General features: G+C 37.2%; 1 protein-coding gene across 1 annotated transcript in view; it reads right to left on the bottom strand.

Annotated features, from left to right (window-relative positions):
• Positions 1 to 14,499, bottom strand: part of kirrel3a (kirre like nephrin family adhesion molecule 3a) — a 131,825-nt gene that overhangs the window by 51,767 nt on the left and 65,559 nt on the right. The gene's annotated exons all lie outside the window — the stretch shown is intronic.

Raw genomic sequence — 14,499 nt, 5'->3', positions numbered from 1 at the left:
GGAAAGCGGATAACAGCGTCAATAGAAAGCGAATTTGTATTTCTCTGAGAATATATTCACAGAAGATTCTCTGAGAAAAAAACATCTTGCCCTTTCAAGTCTCTTTCCCTCACCTTTTTTGGTCTTTTAATGTGAAAACAGTTGACACATCAGAGAAACGGAGGAGCCTTGTGCGTCTCCCGAGACCACTTTGGTCGATTTTTGTCTTAAATTCAATAAAGTGCAGCTCTGCGAGGTGCATCTTTCATAAATAACGCTTGGCCTTCCACTGATGTGGCAGGACTTCTGCGGGACAGCGCTGTAACACAGCCGAGATGCCAAGCTTATTGCTCTCTCTGTATGCTGCGGCCTAATTTCAAGTCCTGATTTCTTCAATGGGAGGGTCTATGTAAATGTAGAGTAAATGTATACTTTATACAGTATAAATGTATACTTTTTCTGATCTTTCAATCTAATGGAAAAAATAAACTCACATAATTTACATATGAACGCGACAGTAAAAACATTTATACATTTCTTTTAAAAATATATATTAAAATAAAAAAATACAAAAAATACAAAAGAATATTTAACAATATTACTGTTTTTACTGTATTTTTGAACACATATATGCAGCAGTGGTGCTGAGAATAAGAGACTCATTTCAGAAATATCAAATAATCTTAACGACCCCAAACTTTTGAACAGTATAACTGCAATCTGTGAAATAAAAAAAAATACTTGCTGTTATTTTATATTTAATTTTGTCATTTTAGTGAAGATTTTCACATACAATACTCACTATAGTTTGTGAGTAAAACCAATATGCTTGTTGTATTCTAGTTGAGAACTTTCGAAAACGTTCTCGTTGCTTAACCATTTCATTCAGTGCAGATCTGGCCCAGCTTTCGAAAGTAGTGTAGACGACAGGCGTAGCCGTAGCAAAAGTTAAGCGTTTTAAAATGAAAACGCACTGGTGTAAACAGGGCCTTCACCTTCATGGTGTTCTTGACCCATATGATCATCATCAGAACTTATTTCCCTAAACCTCAACTGTCAAATCTCATTTGTGTTTATTCAAATATGGCACATGACAACAGATCAAGTTTGAGTAAGTATGAAAGAGATGAGAGCTTATTTTGACTGATTTTATGGTGCTATTTTGACATGTTTAGAGGTTGTGTCCACCCTATTCACTATCATTGTATTGAAAAGAACACTGTAAACATGTAAACAATAATGATTGCATTTTTTAAAACTATTAATTCAAAGAACGATGGGGTAAGAGTCCAGAGAAGAGCATAGCCCATGATAACCACACTATTCAATGTTTCTGAGTTCCCTTGACATTTTAAACACTTATGAAACTGACAGTGCACGATGATGAAATGTCACAGACAGCCCCCCAGCAATGAAGTAATAAAAATATTCAAGGTTTACGAAAACCTGCAAATTTCATTAAAAGTTTACATTAGAGATAAGTGGAAATGTAAATATTATGCATCTGAAAGAACTTCCAAAATTGGCAGCGTTTAGAACAGCTTCTCACCTCTGACTTTGCTGAATATGTGAACGCTTTACAAAGGTGTTGCCCAGACTTTCCCACATGCAGTGTAAAGACAGTCACAACTAATGAACAGCACTGCCTTCAGAGCTTTTGTGTTGGACTCCGACTAATCACACAGTTAATAGGAAAGTTGAGTCTACATGCATGTCAAAAGTCATCTGCAGACACTTTGAACGAATGCAGAACAAGTGATACAGTGCTTTTGCAACTTAATGCATGACCTTAATTAATGTAAGTGCACTTTTGACTGGCTGAATCTAAGGGCATTTTATGTACATTAAAGACCCACATGATCTTCTTCTAAAGGTCTGTTCACAGCAAGGGCGATAACTATAACGATAAAGATATAGTTTTAACAATCGTTCTAAATGTAAAAGAATAGCAGAGTCCACACCACAACTACACCGTTAACGGCAAAGAAAAACAATATAATTGGAATCACTTTTACAAAAAAAAAATTTCAGCTGATGAGTGATGAAAACATTGACAGAAATCAGAATCCATCCTTTTTTTAAAGAGCTCGGGCATTTAAAGGGGTCATGACATGAGAAATCAAATTTGCCTTGATCTTTGGGCCTATAAGAGATCTTTGTAGCATAAAAACATCCTGCAAGATACATAGCTTAAAATGTCCTCCTCATTATAAACAAAAAAACTGGTTTGGATATTGTGGGATTAGTGACATCACACAGGCAAATACATTTGCATATGACTGTTGATTCTGATCTTACATATAAGTGTTGTACATCATATATATATATATATATATATATATATATATATATATATATATATATATATATATATATATATGTATATATATATATATATATATATATATATGTATATATATATATATATACATACACTGTATATATATAATTTCTTTTCTTTTTTTCTTTTCTTTTGTCCTCGCATTCTTTCTTGTGTAGGGTTACCCTCTCATTTGTTCTCATTTGTAAGTTGCTTTGGATAAAAGCGTCTGCTAAATGAATAAATGTAAATGTAGTGACACACCTGAATGAAAGGCTCATTATGCAGCTCATTATGCGGGTCATTGTCTTCTCAGGTGTGAATCATAGCATTATTCATGATCATTCACAGCCCCATGCATATTGCCTTTCCAAACAAAAAGTGTCTTACCAAATTTTAATCAATGTATTATTTTATGTGAATGATTAGGCAGGATGATTTTCAGATAATTTTGAAGCAAAATCTCTAGGCGAAAACATCCATTAGTCAAAAGTCTTGTGGACACATATTTAGTACGTGTTTTGTGGCCTTTCAGGAACTTTAATTTTTAGTTTTTTCAATAACCATGCATAAACATTATTCTCTCAAAAATACAAACACGTACATAGATGTTGCTTACATATTATGGTAGCCCTGTTTGTATTAAATAGAGTATAATGACACCTTTGCCATTAATATGTTTATAAGCAACTGAAAAAAAGCACAAATGTCAGGGCATGTCAAAACATCTCAAGGACCCCAAAAACACCTTAGACCCCAGAGGGTTAAACAGCTCATTTGCTAATTTCTGAAGAGACTTCATAAGGATACCAGCATCTAGAACAAGTGGATGGTTTATGTTTAATGGCGTCATGGATCGCTTCTGGGGATTATATGTTTGTTCAGAGCATTTGACTGCAGATTGTTTTGTAATGGAGAGTTTGCAAAAAAAACTTTTGTTAACAGATAAAGCAGCCGAATGTATTGGATCTGGCAGCAGCTGCATCACAAACGACAAGTAAAAGATTTCATGATGCTTTGTCTGTAAATGATAAAATGATACTTGGATAATGTTTTCAAAACACTTATGCATGTGCAATAGCATAAGTGTGCAATGCAATGACGTCAGCCAATCATAACAGTTGCCGTTTACTGACAAGCCATAAAGAGGTCAATCCCTTAAAAACTGATCATTTTTAGGCACAGGATTAGAATGAAGGTTGAAATGTTTTTTTTTCTTTCATATATATATATACAGTATATAACATAATAAGTGAACTCCAAGGAACATACTAGTATTATTAGTACTAAGTACTAGTACATATTGGTTATCATTATAGTTATCATTCCTGGTGTAACAGGGCTTAACAGATGCTAAACGATAAATACACCTCACCATCTCTATCCAACGTGTCACAAAATCGTTTGTTTATGAGACCCAGTAGTTGTGCATCATGAAAGCAGACCAATATCCACAGCAGGGGCTCTGGGAACCATGGACACCTCTAATGAGAGCCACAAATAGATAAATAAATCCAATCATTACATTCAGAGGTTTGGCGCATCCCTTCGCAGTGGGCAAAGCACCCCAAGTCAAATCTAGACAAATGAATTTTGTTATTGGATTCCTGTGGTTCCATTTCCTGGACACAGATTTAAATATCACTCCCAGAAGACGTCAACTCTGAACATAACAAAGGGAGAGAAAAACAGCATGCAGGCAGGGCATTGAACACTGTCAGAGAAAAGAAACCAAGTGAGAATGTGAGTGAGAGCAAGATGACAGGATCAAGATGGCAAGATCAACATATAAGATTGATTTAGTTTATTGTATTACTGTCCAGGGTATCATTTCAAGAAGTCTGAATGGTCTGCCCTGCAGAAGCGGAATAGCACACAGTATGCTAGCAGCGCGTGATCTACTAAACCGCTTTGCAAAAAAAAAAAAAAAAAAAAAAAAAAAATTGTTTGTATTATTAAATATAATAATATTATTACGTTTTTAGAATAACTAGCACTGATAAATTGTGTACAATAAGAGCAGGGATATTTATTATTTATTAGCTATTAATTAATTATTATTATACATTGAATAATACATTAACATTTAAAATACAAGATATATAGAAAAATATATATTATAAAAATATGTATATTTTATACAATTTTATATATGTATAAATACACTAGCATTCAAAAGTTTTTAAAGAAATGAATACTTCTATCAAGCAATGAAGGACTGAATTGATCAAAAGTGACAGTAAAGACTTGCATCGCTACAAAAAACACAAATATTAAAGGTCCCGTTGCATGCGATTCCATGTTTCAAACTTTAGTTAGTGTGTAATGTTGCTGTTAGAGCATAAATAATATCTGTAAAATTATAAAGCTCAAAAATCAATGCCAAGCGAGATATTTTATTTAACAGAAGTTGACTACAAAAAACGGCTCGATTGGACTACACCCCTCTACATCCTGCATTAGTGACATCACCAGAACCGTTTCTTGACTAACCTCCGCCCACAGGAATGCTCCCTCAACTCTACTGGCTATTTGCGCACTTCTTATAACTTAGGCTACTGTGTTTACTCAGCTCTTACGGTGATTTTCTGAAGTAAAACTGACGCTTCATCTTTTGTGTGATGTACAATAAACTTTATTATACTCATCAGTATATGTTTGATCATCATTCAGACAGCAGACTTGTAGGCTATTAATAAATAATGGATACATAGCCTACAAGCAGATGACAAATACGTTATAATAACCGTAATTAAACTACTAAACCATACCTGTTTCATCTCTATACAGCACTCTGACTCTGTAAGCATTATTGTCCGACTCGAAATGAACGCCGTTACTGAGAGTTTCTGATATTATCATCATTCCGTGAGATGAATTTTTCCTGACAGACTGAGCGCGAGCTCATGAAGCTCCGCCCCCTGTGTCGTCCAGCAGCACCTCATTTGCATTTAAAGGGACACACTGAAACGGCTCGTTTTTCTGAGCCCCAAAAAATGTCAATTTAAACATGCTGTAAAAAATTATCTGTTGGGTATTTTGAGCTCAAACTTCACATACACACTCTGGGGACATCAGAGACTTATTTTACATCTTGTGAAAAGGGGCAAAGAACGGGACCTTTAAGCAGCACAAATGTTTCCAACACTGAATAATAAAAAATGTTTCTTGAGCAGCAAATCAGCATACTAGAATGATTTCTGATGGATCATGTGACATTAGAGAGAGAGAGAGAGAGAGAGAGAGAGAGAGAGAGAGAGAGAGAGAGAGAGAGAGAGAGAGAGAGAGAGAGAGAGAGAGAGTAATGATTGCTGATGAATTGCGGACAATAAGACAAGGGACATTTACTATGAAGGTAAATAGGGTCAATCTTGATTGCCACTTGCCTTTTATGTTCATCCTGAATGAATCGGATCCGTGAAATAATTAGGATTTTATTAGGTGGATTTAGGATCTGTCTGAATATCTTACCTGTAGAAGAGCAGAAGCAGCTTTATTTAACTGTAGCTATGGAAGCTAAAGGGTCAGCTGAGAGGAGCAAAACGCCTGCAGTAAACAGTGTCAGCAATTTATGCCTGAGTGCTGCTGATGCTACAGCTCATTAAAAAAACGGCCCTCTAGCATCCTTGCCACCTCCAGAGAGAAAGACAGAGAGAAAGAGAGGGAGAAATGGAAGAGCCTTTTGTGCAAGAGGCAATCAGCTCTGTTGTCTTGTTGTCAAAGGACTACTTTACCACAGTGCTTCAGCTGTGTTTAGAAATTGCGTGTCATAAGCCTCCAATGGTATGGTGAATTTGGTCAAAAGCCGAAGAAAACAAGATTGCTTTATTGTTATTCTTCGAACATTCCCATGACTAACATCAGTGTGAGATGAGAAAAGCAAGCAGCTACCTGAGGTATAGAAACAGGTGGCTGATTAATCTAGTGTGCAACGGAATTATTACAAACGACTTTCTTCACGGTCCACAAAAAACGTGAGCTGTTAAAATGGCTCGTCATTATTGAGAATTATTCTGATGTCATAAAACGGTCGAAGGTTTGATTTGTATTTTTTGAAAGAAGTCTCTTATGCTCACAAAGGCTGCATTCATTTGACCGAGATCAAAATACAATACATTTTATTTTTATTTTAATATATAACAAAATGTTATTTATTACTGGGACTGCAAAGCTGAATTTTCATGATCGCATGATCTTTCAGAAATCATTCTAATATGCTGATTTGGTGCTCAGTTATGATCAATTATTACTCAAAATTTTTAAAATGTATTATAAATTTTGAAAACAGGTTTGCTGCTTAATTTTGTGGAAAGTGTGATACATTTTTTTAGGGTTCTTTGATGATCAAAGTTCAAAAGAACAGAATTTATTTGAAATAAAAAACTTTGTAGTATTATAAATGTTTTACTGTCTCTTTTGATTGAGTGTATCTTGAATAAAAGTATTCATTTCTTTCTTAAAAAAAAAAAAATCTTACCACAAACGCTTTCCAAAAAAAAAGAAAAATAATTTGACATTGATATATATATATATATATATATATATATATATATATATATATATATATATATATATATATATATATATATATGTGTTGTTCTAATCCTGTACTGGAAAATATAAACAAACCAAAACAATTTCTATAAAAAAATATGGAAGCATCATAAAGCATTACTTTCAGCTTTCACACAGCTGATCTGTTCTCCACAGGCCCACCAACAAAAATAAGGCTATGACTTGTTCCGCTAAAGACTGCCCTGAAAGATTGGGAGTAGTTTTGGAAAATGCTGTGCAAAATTGCACTTGCTTTCGAGGATCGAGAGCTCTCCCATATCAGAAAATAGGTTCGGCAGGCCTGGCCCTCACCACTCTAAGCAAAAGACATCGTGCACGACAGAAGTGGAACATGAATCACTTTGATTCCTGGATTGATTTCTCAACTGAGTCTTCAAAACTCACAAATTCAAAACCAAGCTGTTAGCCAAGAGAAATCAGAAGGCCTCCAATTCCACCCAGACCTCTCTGCTCTTCAAAAGATGGACATGGTCTGAATCTTTCTGCCACGAAATTCAATACCACAGAAATCACTGCTCTGTGCATTGCATGACTTGGATTTGCCCAATGAAATAAACATATATCTTCACAGTATTTATTGATCTTCATTATGAGTTTGTATGATTGCTGAAGAAGCTTTTTTTTTAACTAACCTATACTTCAAAGCAATTACAAACTCTCAGTGCAACCTTGAAACACGAAAAGACACAAAGAATAATAATGCCAAACCTGCTTTCAGATCTTTTTGCCTGGTTCAGGTTGATCGTGGCCTTGATGGGAGGAAGACTGATTTCTACTGAAATTTCACAATAATCAGTAACTATAGTTCAGGAAAGGGTTTGTTTGTTGTTTGTTGAATTAAACATGCCTCAAGAGGTCAATTAACATGTTGAAAATATTTGATGTGCACCGATGTATACGGAAAGACTTCAAAAAGAGTCCATCAATACAGAAAACCAGACTGATCAACGACATGCACACACACACACACACACACACCCTTCTGAGAAAAATAAAAGTGTTTTCACTATGGATTGACAATCTGGAGTGACAGAGAAGAAGTTATTTCTTAGGGGAGATGATATCTTGTTCGGAGAACCAGATTAGGTTGTGTTGTGAAGATGATCAATTCTGTCAAGCTGCCTAATTCCCTCCTCTTGAAAACTCCTTTTAAAGAAGCCTTTTAAAGACCAATCTAAAGCCCAGTCATGCTGAGAAACGGTCCACATATATGAATGTCAAATACTGATCTAAAGGACAAAGGCACTTTCTATGAATACGTTACATTTTAAATGCAGATAGTTTTACTCACATCAAATGTCCCCTTTAAAATGGTGATTTCTGCCTGTCTCACCTCAGAGGTTTTGAATTGTTTGACTTCTAGTGTCGAAGGAATGAAATCTTACAATAATTTAATTAAAATCATACAATCATTATCAAAAACATTTAACTGTGTGCCACATTTTGCATTAAACACTACATTCCTTGAATCTGTACATCATTTTTTAAGAATGGTGGAAAGACAAGTAAATAATCAATTTTCTTATTCAATTTTCTACATTTTTATACAAATTATATAGACTACATTCCTCCAACTCAACCATTCAGTCCTGTCACTGACATTTTTATAAGGAAAAATTATCAAATATTTTAAAGATTAAACTGCCCATATGAAATTTAATTGGACCTCCTCGGATTTACTACCTAGAGTTGTGGTACCTACAGAATTATTGGCACCCCTGGTAAATATGATCAAAGATGGCTGTAAAAATAAATCTGGATTGTTTTTGATCTTTTAATAAAAAACTGATCTTTCATCACAAAAATCTAACCTTTCATTGAAGTAAAAGAATTGAAAGTGGGGGACAAAACCCTTTTGGAGTAAAAGGAAAGAATATAGTTCTGATGTGCAGCAAAAGATTGTTGAGCTTCACAAAGTAGAAAGTGGCTGTAGGAAAATAGCTAAAGCATTAAAAATTCCCATTTTCATCATCAGGGCAATAATTAAGAAGTTCCAATCAACTAAAGATGTTACGAGTCTGCCTGGAAGAGGAAGTGTGTCTATATTGTCTTGATGCACAGCGAGGAGGAAAGACGAGAGTGGCCAAAGACTCTCTATGGATCACAGAGTCTTGGGGTCAGAAAGCCTAAAAAAAAAAAAAAAAAAAATCAAACAACTCCAACATCACCATCATTATGCTGTTTGGGAGAGTTTCAAGAAAAATCCTCCTCACTCATCCAAAAATAAACTCCAGCATATCAGTTGTCAGACACGACTGGAACTTCAAAAGTGACCTGGTTCTGTGGTCAGATGAAACTAAAGAAAGAGCTTTTTGGCAGCAAACCCATCAGATGGGTTTAATGCAAACAGGGATAAAAAAGTACCCCTTGCCCTCGGTTAAATATACTGCTGGATCTTTATGTTGTGGGCCTATTTTTTAGCTGGAGGTCATCTTGTTCAGATATATGGTACCATGGATTCTAGTAAATACCAACAGATAAAAAATCAAAACCTGATGGCCTCTGCTAGAAATCTTTTGAAAACCATTTGGTGAATTGCAGAATTACCGGAAGGTACTGGCACAATTTCACCAGTAATAAGTCAGTCTGGTCACTAGGAACCTACCACAAGCTTTGGGACATGGAAAAAAAACCTTTAGGTGAATTACAGTAGGCCTAATGTTTTTATAAAAAACAAATTATGTACTGTGCATACAGGGAGCTATTGTCACAATTTAACCCATTGTAAGTCAGTCTGGTTAATAGGAATTACAACCTTTGAAACATGATAAAAGAAAAAAAAAACTATTACAGAAATTTCCTAAAAAATAATTGTTTACTGTAAATACATGAAGGGAGGTATTGGACAAAAGTCACCTAGTAAGCCAGTCTACTACCAATACAACCAAGCTTAGGATTTTGAACATGTCTGTTTGAATGTTAAAAGTAATTTTAATTAATACAAATTATACGTTTTAACAACTTGGAGGAATTGGCAGACGTTCCCTTAGGGATCATGCACTGTGGTAGCGCGTCAAAGCATTCTAGAGTATAAACATGCAGCTATAATGCACGTAGGTGATTTTGAATTAATAAATGTCGATATACAACTTTGGTTAGCTACATACTGTTAAAACTAATCGTGGTGTTGATATATTTTTTAGACTGCTGACTCTATAGAACAGTGGCATGGAAAACTAACTTTATCGCGCTCCGAGAGCACTCTAGTGGTCGGGAGCATTTCCGTTGTTGCGGTTTTATTTTGCTTTCCGTTGTGTTGTGGCTCATTTCCGTTGTGTTGTGGCTCATTACCATTGTGTTGTGGATTCATTTCGTTGTGTTGTACATTTTCCGTTGTTTTGTGGCTCATTTCCGTTGTGTTGTACATTTTCTGTTGTGTTGTGGATTAATTTCGTTGTGTTGTGAACTTATGTTTGCTTTTTAAATTTCGTTGTGTTGTGCACAACTGGGCCACCGTACAAACTCATCAGGCATTGTATGAGAAGACTCAGAGCTGTTATCTTGGATAGGAGGTTGCAAAAAGTATTGAATAAAAGGGTGCCAATAATTATGGCCAACGTGTTTTGGATAAAAACATTTATTTCATAATGTGATTTACACATTTTTTTGTAGGTCTGTTCATGGAAAAGTGCCAGATATCCAGGCTTCACTGGAAACCAGCTTCTGTCGAGAGTTGAACACTGAATTCCAAATTTGACTGCTCTTCTGACAGATAAGATCAAAACAGGTGAATCTGAACATCAAAGAGTACAAAATTAGACCAGGGTCTAAATTAAAAATTGTAATTTGAAACATTATGGTAATTTGCAAAGCGTTCTCATATGCAAATCACACAGCAAACCGCTAGGCAAATGAGTCGTTCCGCTTAAGGAGTTAATGATTATGTGTTTGTGACATTCATTGCATCTTTATTTTCATGAACAGTTTTTTTTTTCTCTAGGAGGTTTATGTATTTATACAGTCTTATCGGCAATGCTAAGAACCAGCCCGGTGGTTTTGTTTGGCTGCAGTGGCATCTCAGGGAGCTCCAAATGCTCTTGTGTACGGTGAGGGCACGGTTGAATGTAAACTCAAGGCCTCCTGCACTCCTGCCTGATTCAGCCACCCCCTCTGCCCTGCGGGCTGCCCAGGGCAATAATCCTGCTGCCTGACACTCAAAGAGCTTCACGGGCTCCTGCTCCCTTCACCATCGGCTCCACATTCACTCACAGAACTCAGCCGCAAGGACACATCCACACATACATAAGCACACACAACGAGAACGAATTTAACACACGGCCTGGAACGCTGATTTATTCTTTACATAGTTGATAATTGTCCTTAAATTATGAAGAGGGGGCGGGCGAGGTGAGGCGAGGACGTGTTAGAATCCTAAAGGAATTTGTCAGACTTTTGCTCGCAAATTACTTTTTAGGGCAGAGCAGAGGCTGGCAATTGTCACACACTGAGATGACAAGCGATAATTGCAGTTTTAACATTGCCGCAAAGCCAATCCAACAGAAAAAAAAATAAAAGAGACAGAATCTTACATTCTCATTAGCACCAGTGTTTGGGCCCCATTCCCGAACAGGCAGGGCAGCCTGAGCACCAACATGGCTAATTACTGTGGGAACCTGGGACCACAAACTCTGAAGAACTGCCTCACCTCTAAGCAGCCGTAGAAACTTGAGCATTTCCAGTATACGTCTCCTGTATGGCACAGCACCTACTCCTAATAAAACACCAAATCCTTTGACAAGCAATTTCTCAAAGCACCTTTATGTCCGCAATTACTCACTGTGTGACATCTCGGCCCTCATATTGCATTAGCACATGGCTTGGCACCGTTGTGCGGCTCTGGGGAAAACAGAAAGGTACAGGGCAGCCTCAACTCATCATGCTGGGCTGTGTTCGTATTCGATATGTATGAACTCTGAATCAGGTGCATGTTTTTTCCCCGGGAACCCATGCGCGCTCGTTGTAGCATGTGATTCACGTTGCGACGTGTCTGACGTCCCCACCTGCCGGCCTGCCACTTAGGAAGGGCGAGTCGCACTGAATTACTTCAGCTCTGTGAAGTGCTGCTGCCCAGAGGAGGAATTCTACTTAAGCTCAGGATCGCATGAATTACCGCACCAACAGTTTGCTCGCCACTACGTCACTCCAGCAGAACTAATGGAGCTAATCTGCGGTCTAAAGGTCGAGTCGGGGAAGATTACAGTGTAGTCTTGAACTGACAGCCTGACCTTATCATGACTAATGGCACTGTGCCTAACAACACCTGGCTGGAACAGCATGCTTTTACCTGAGCGCTATATTGTGAAAGAGATGTTTGAGGTATTTATACTGGAAAGTGTGATTATCAGGTAGGGCAGGGGGTTCCAAACCCCCTTTTCCTCAGCCGAACCCCAACAGCCAAACTAGACATTTGAGCACACACAATTTACTGCAACACTGCAATCCTGCAGATTTAAAGTTTGAGTTCTTTAAATTCAGCAAGTCATGCAGAAACTTATAAATCTTCTATTGGTCACACAACATGATATACATTTTTCAGATTTCCCCAAACTTAAACTTTGTATTGCAGCAAAATGAAAAACTTTTTCACTTGAGCTTGCGATTTCTGTTTCCTGCATTTGTATGCGTATGAAAGGAAGTCAATGGAACGAAAAGTGTGCCACTCTGAAAAACTGTATTATAAGCTGCACGCGTGTAAATGAACACAGTGTCGTTCTTCAATCTGAAAAACATGCAGTGCAACAGACAATATGCTTCAAGAAGTAGCCTTTGATTTGATTAAACACATTATTTTAGTTTTATTTCGAATAACTGCGCTGACCCATTTGTTTATTTTATTGTTACATTCGATTTAATGAATTGGCTTTTAATTAACTCCCGAACCCCCATTTGGGAAACCCTATCAACGCTAAATGTTGCACACAAAATACACTGACAAACTGCTGGGCTGTTCAGAGGAAGCTGTGTTTGTGCATCCATATGGGAAAAGAGAAATTAAAACTGTGGCGGTGAACTGGGCTCCTCGAGTGCTCTGTTTTGTGAGATTCCGCTGAAATGTCAGTGGGGATGCGGTGGCAGGTTAAGTAATGTGTTCCTTGCAGCTAAAGCAGACAGGCAGTGACACTGCCATTGCTCTCCTGTACTCACCTGGCCCAGGCAGATTCATAACCCTGTGTCTAATGGAAATGTCAGAAGTAGCTTTTGAGCAACAGTTACGCGCCCCTCCCAGTGCGCACGCACATGCGACAGGCTGTGTCACAACCAGACTGCTCTCTCGTCTCTGACACACCATGTTGGTAGCAGCCCTGCCTTCACCCTCAATAAACAATCCCCGACAATGTGGGAACAGAGACCACCCGCCGTGAAAACAACGTGGGATTGAGCCTAGTTTTATCTCACGACTCAAAATAGCTTCCATCTCTGAAACCGCGCTCAGGTGCCCTGTCAGCTTCCTGCAATGCCGAACGGTTCATAGAGAAAGAATTAATACAACAGCGTCTGAGTGGGTCACAATCAAAGCACACTTGCAAACACTGTTTGGGAATAAAGTTTGAGCTGCGCATCCACAGATGGAGCGGAACTCCCTGTGGACAGATACAGAAAGAGAGATGGGCTTTCTGCTGCTGGAATTCAGAATGACATTCATAGAAACGTTTATATTTACAATCATTCACATATCCTGGATAATCCAGTGAATTCTTTCATTAATAGCATTCGTAGCGCATTTAACTTCTGTAATGTGACAAGTAGAAAATAGAATATTCAGTGGAAAAATAATGTGATTTTAATCATTTGTATGGGATTTAAGGAGAGGTGGTGAAACATGCTAAAGCTACTGTAAATGTTGAGTTAACTTTAGAATATCTAAAACCCGATTGTTATCTCTGGCTGTTCTTAGTGAATCAAAAACCACACAGTGCAAAAGTGTAGTCTAATTCATGAACAAATTACTCTAATAAAGAGGTTATTTTATGGTGAATCAAAAACCAAAGTTTGCAAACAGTGCAGTGCCATTCACAAACAAATGTCTCTTATGAGCCGCAATTCTTTTTGAATCTTTTAAAAATTATTTGGATTTACCGTTTGACAGATTCTACTATTTGAATCAGTCTGACAGACTCTCCGCTGAACGTGTAACTGAATCAGCAAGTTATCATTACAAGAACATTGTATTATCATACACATTCATGTGTAAGAAAAATAAATGATAACTGAAATATACCTAACTGAATCAGAATCAAATCAAATCAGGAAATCAATACCCATAACTTAATAACAATGTCCACTGATTGATGCCATGTTGTCTAAATATCATTCAAATGCAAAAATTATTTTACAGCCAAGCTTGTTCAGTTGGCCTGTGAGAACAACTCAGCTGCCAAACAAATCAATGCAGCCCAGCAGATCCCTGATTTTAGGTTATGCAGGTGTCTGTGGAATTCAATGTTGTTTGTGGAGGCTTGCGTGTGTCTTTTTTTTTTTCTGTGTGCGCGCGTATGTATATGTGCCTGATGCGTGTGGAATGATAGCAGGTGATTCAGAGCGAGAGAGAGAAAAAGAGACGGCACAGAAATTATAGCTCAGAACAGTCTTCAATTGCCATCAGGGACTTTGTAAGTCAGCAATTA

This window comes from Scardinius erythrophthalmus, assembly GCF_964197995.2.
Source record: "Scardinius erythrophthalmus genome assembly, chromosome: 23".
Taxonomy (NCBI): Eukaryota; Metazoa; Chordata; class Actinopteri; order Cypriniformes; family Leuciscidae; genus Scardinius; species Scardinius erythrophthalmus.
The sequence above is the reverse complement of the archived record's forward strand: the minus strand, read 5'-3'. Positions and strand labels throughout refer to the sequence as shown.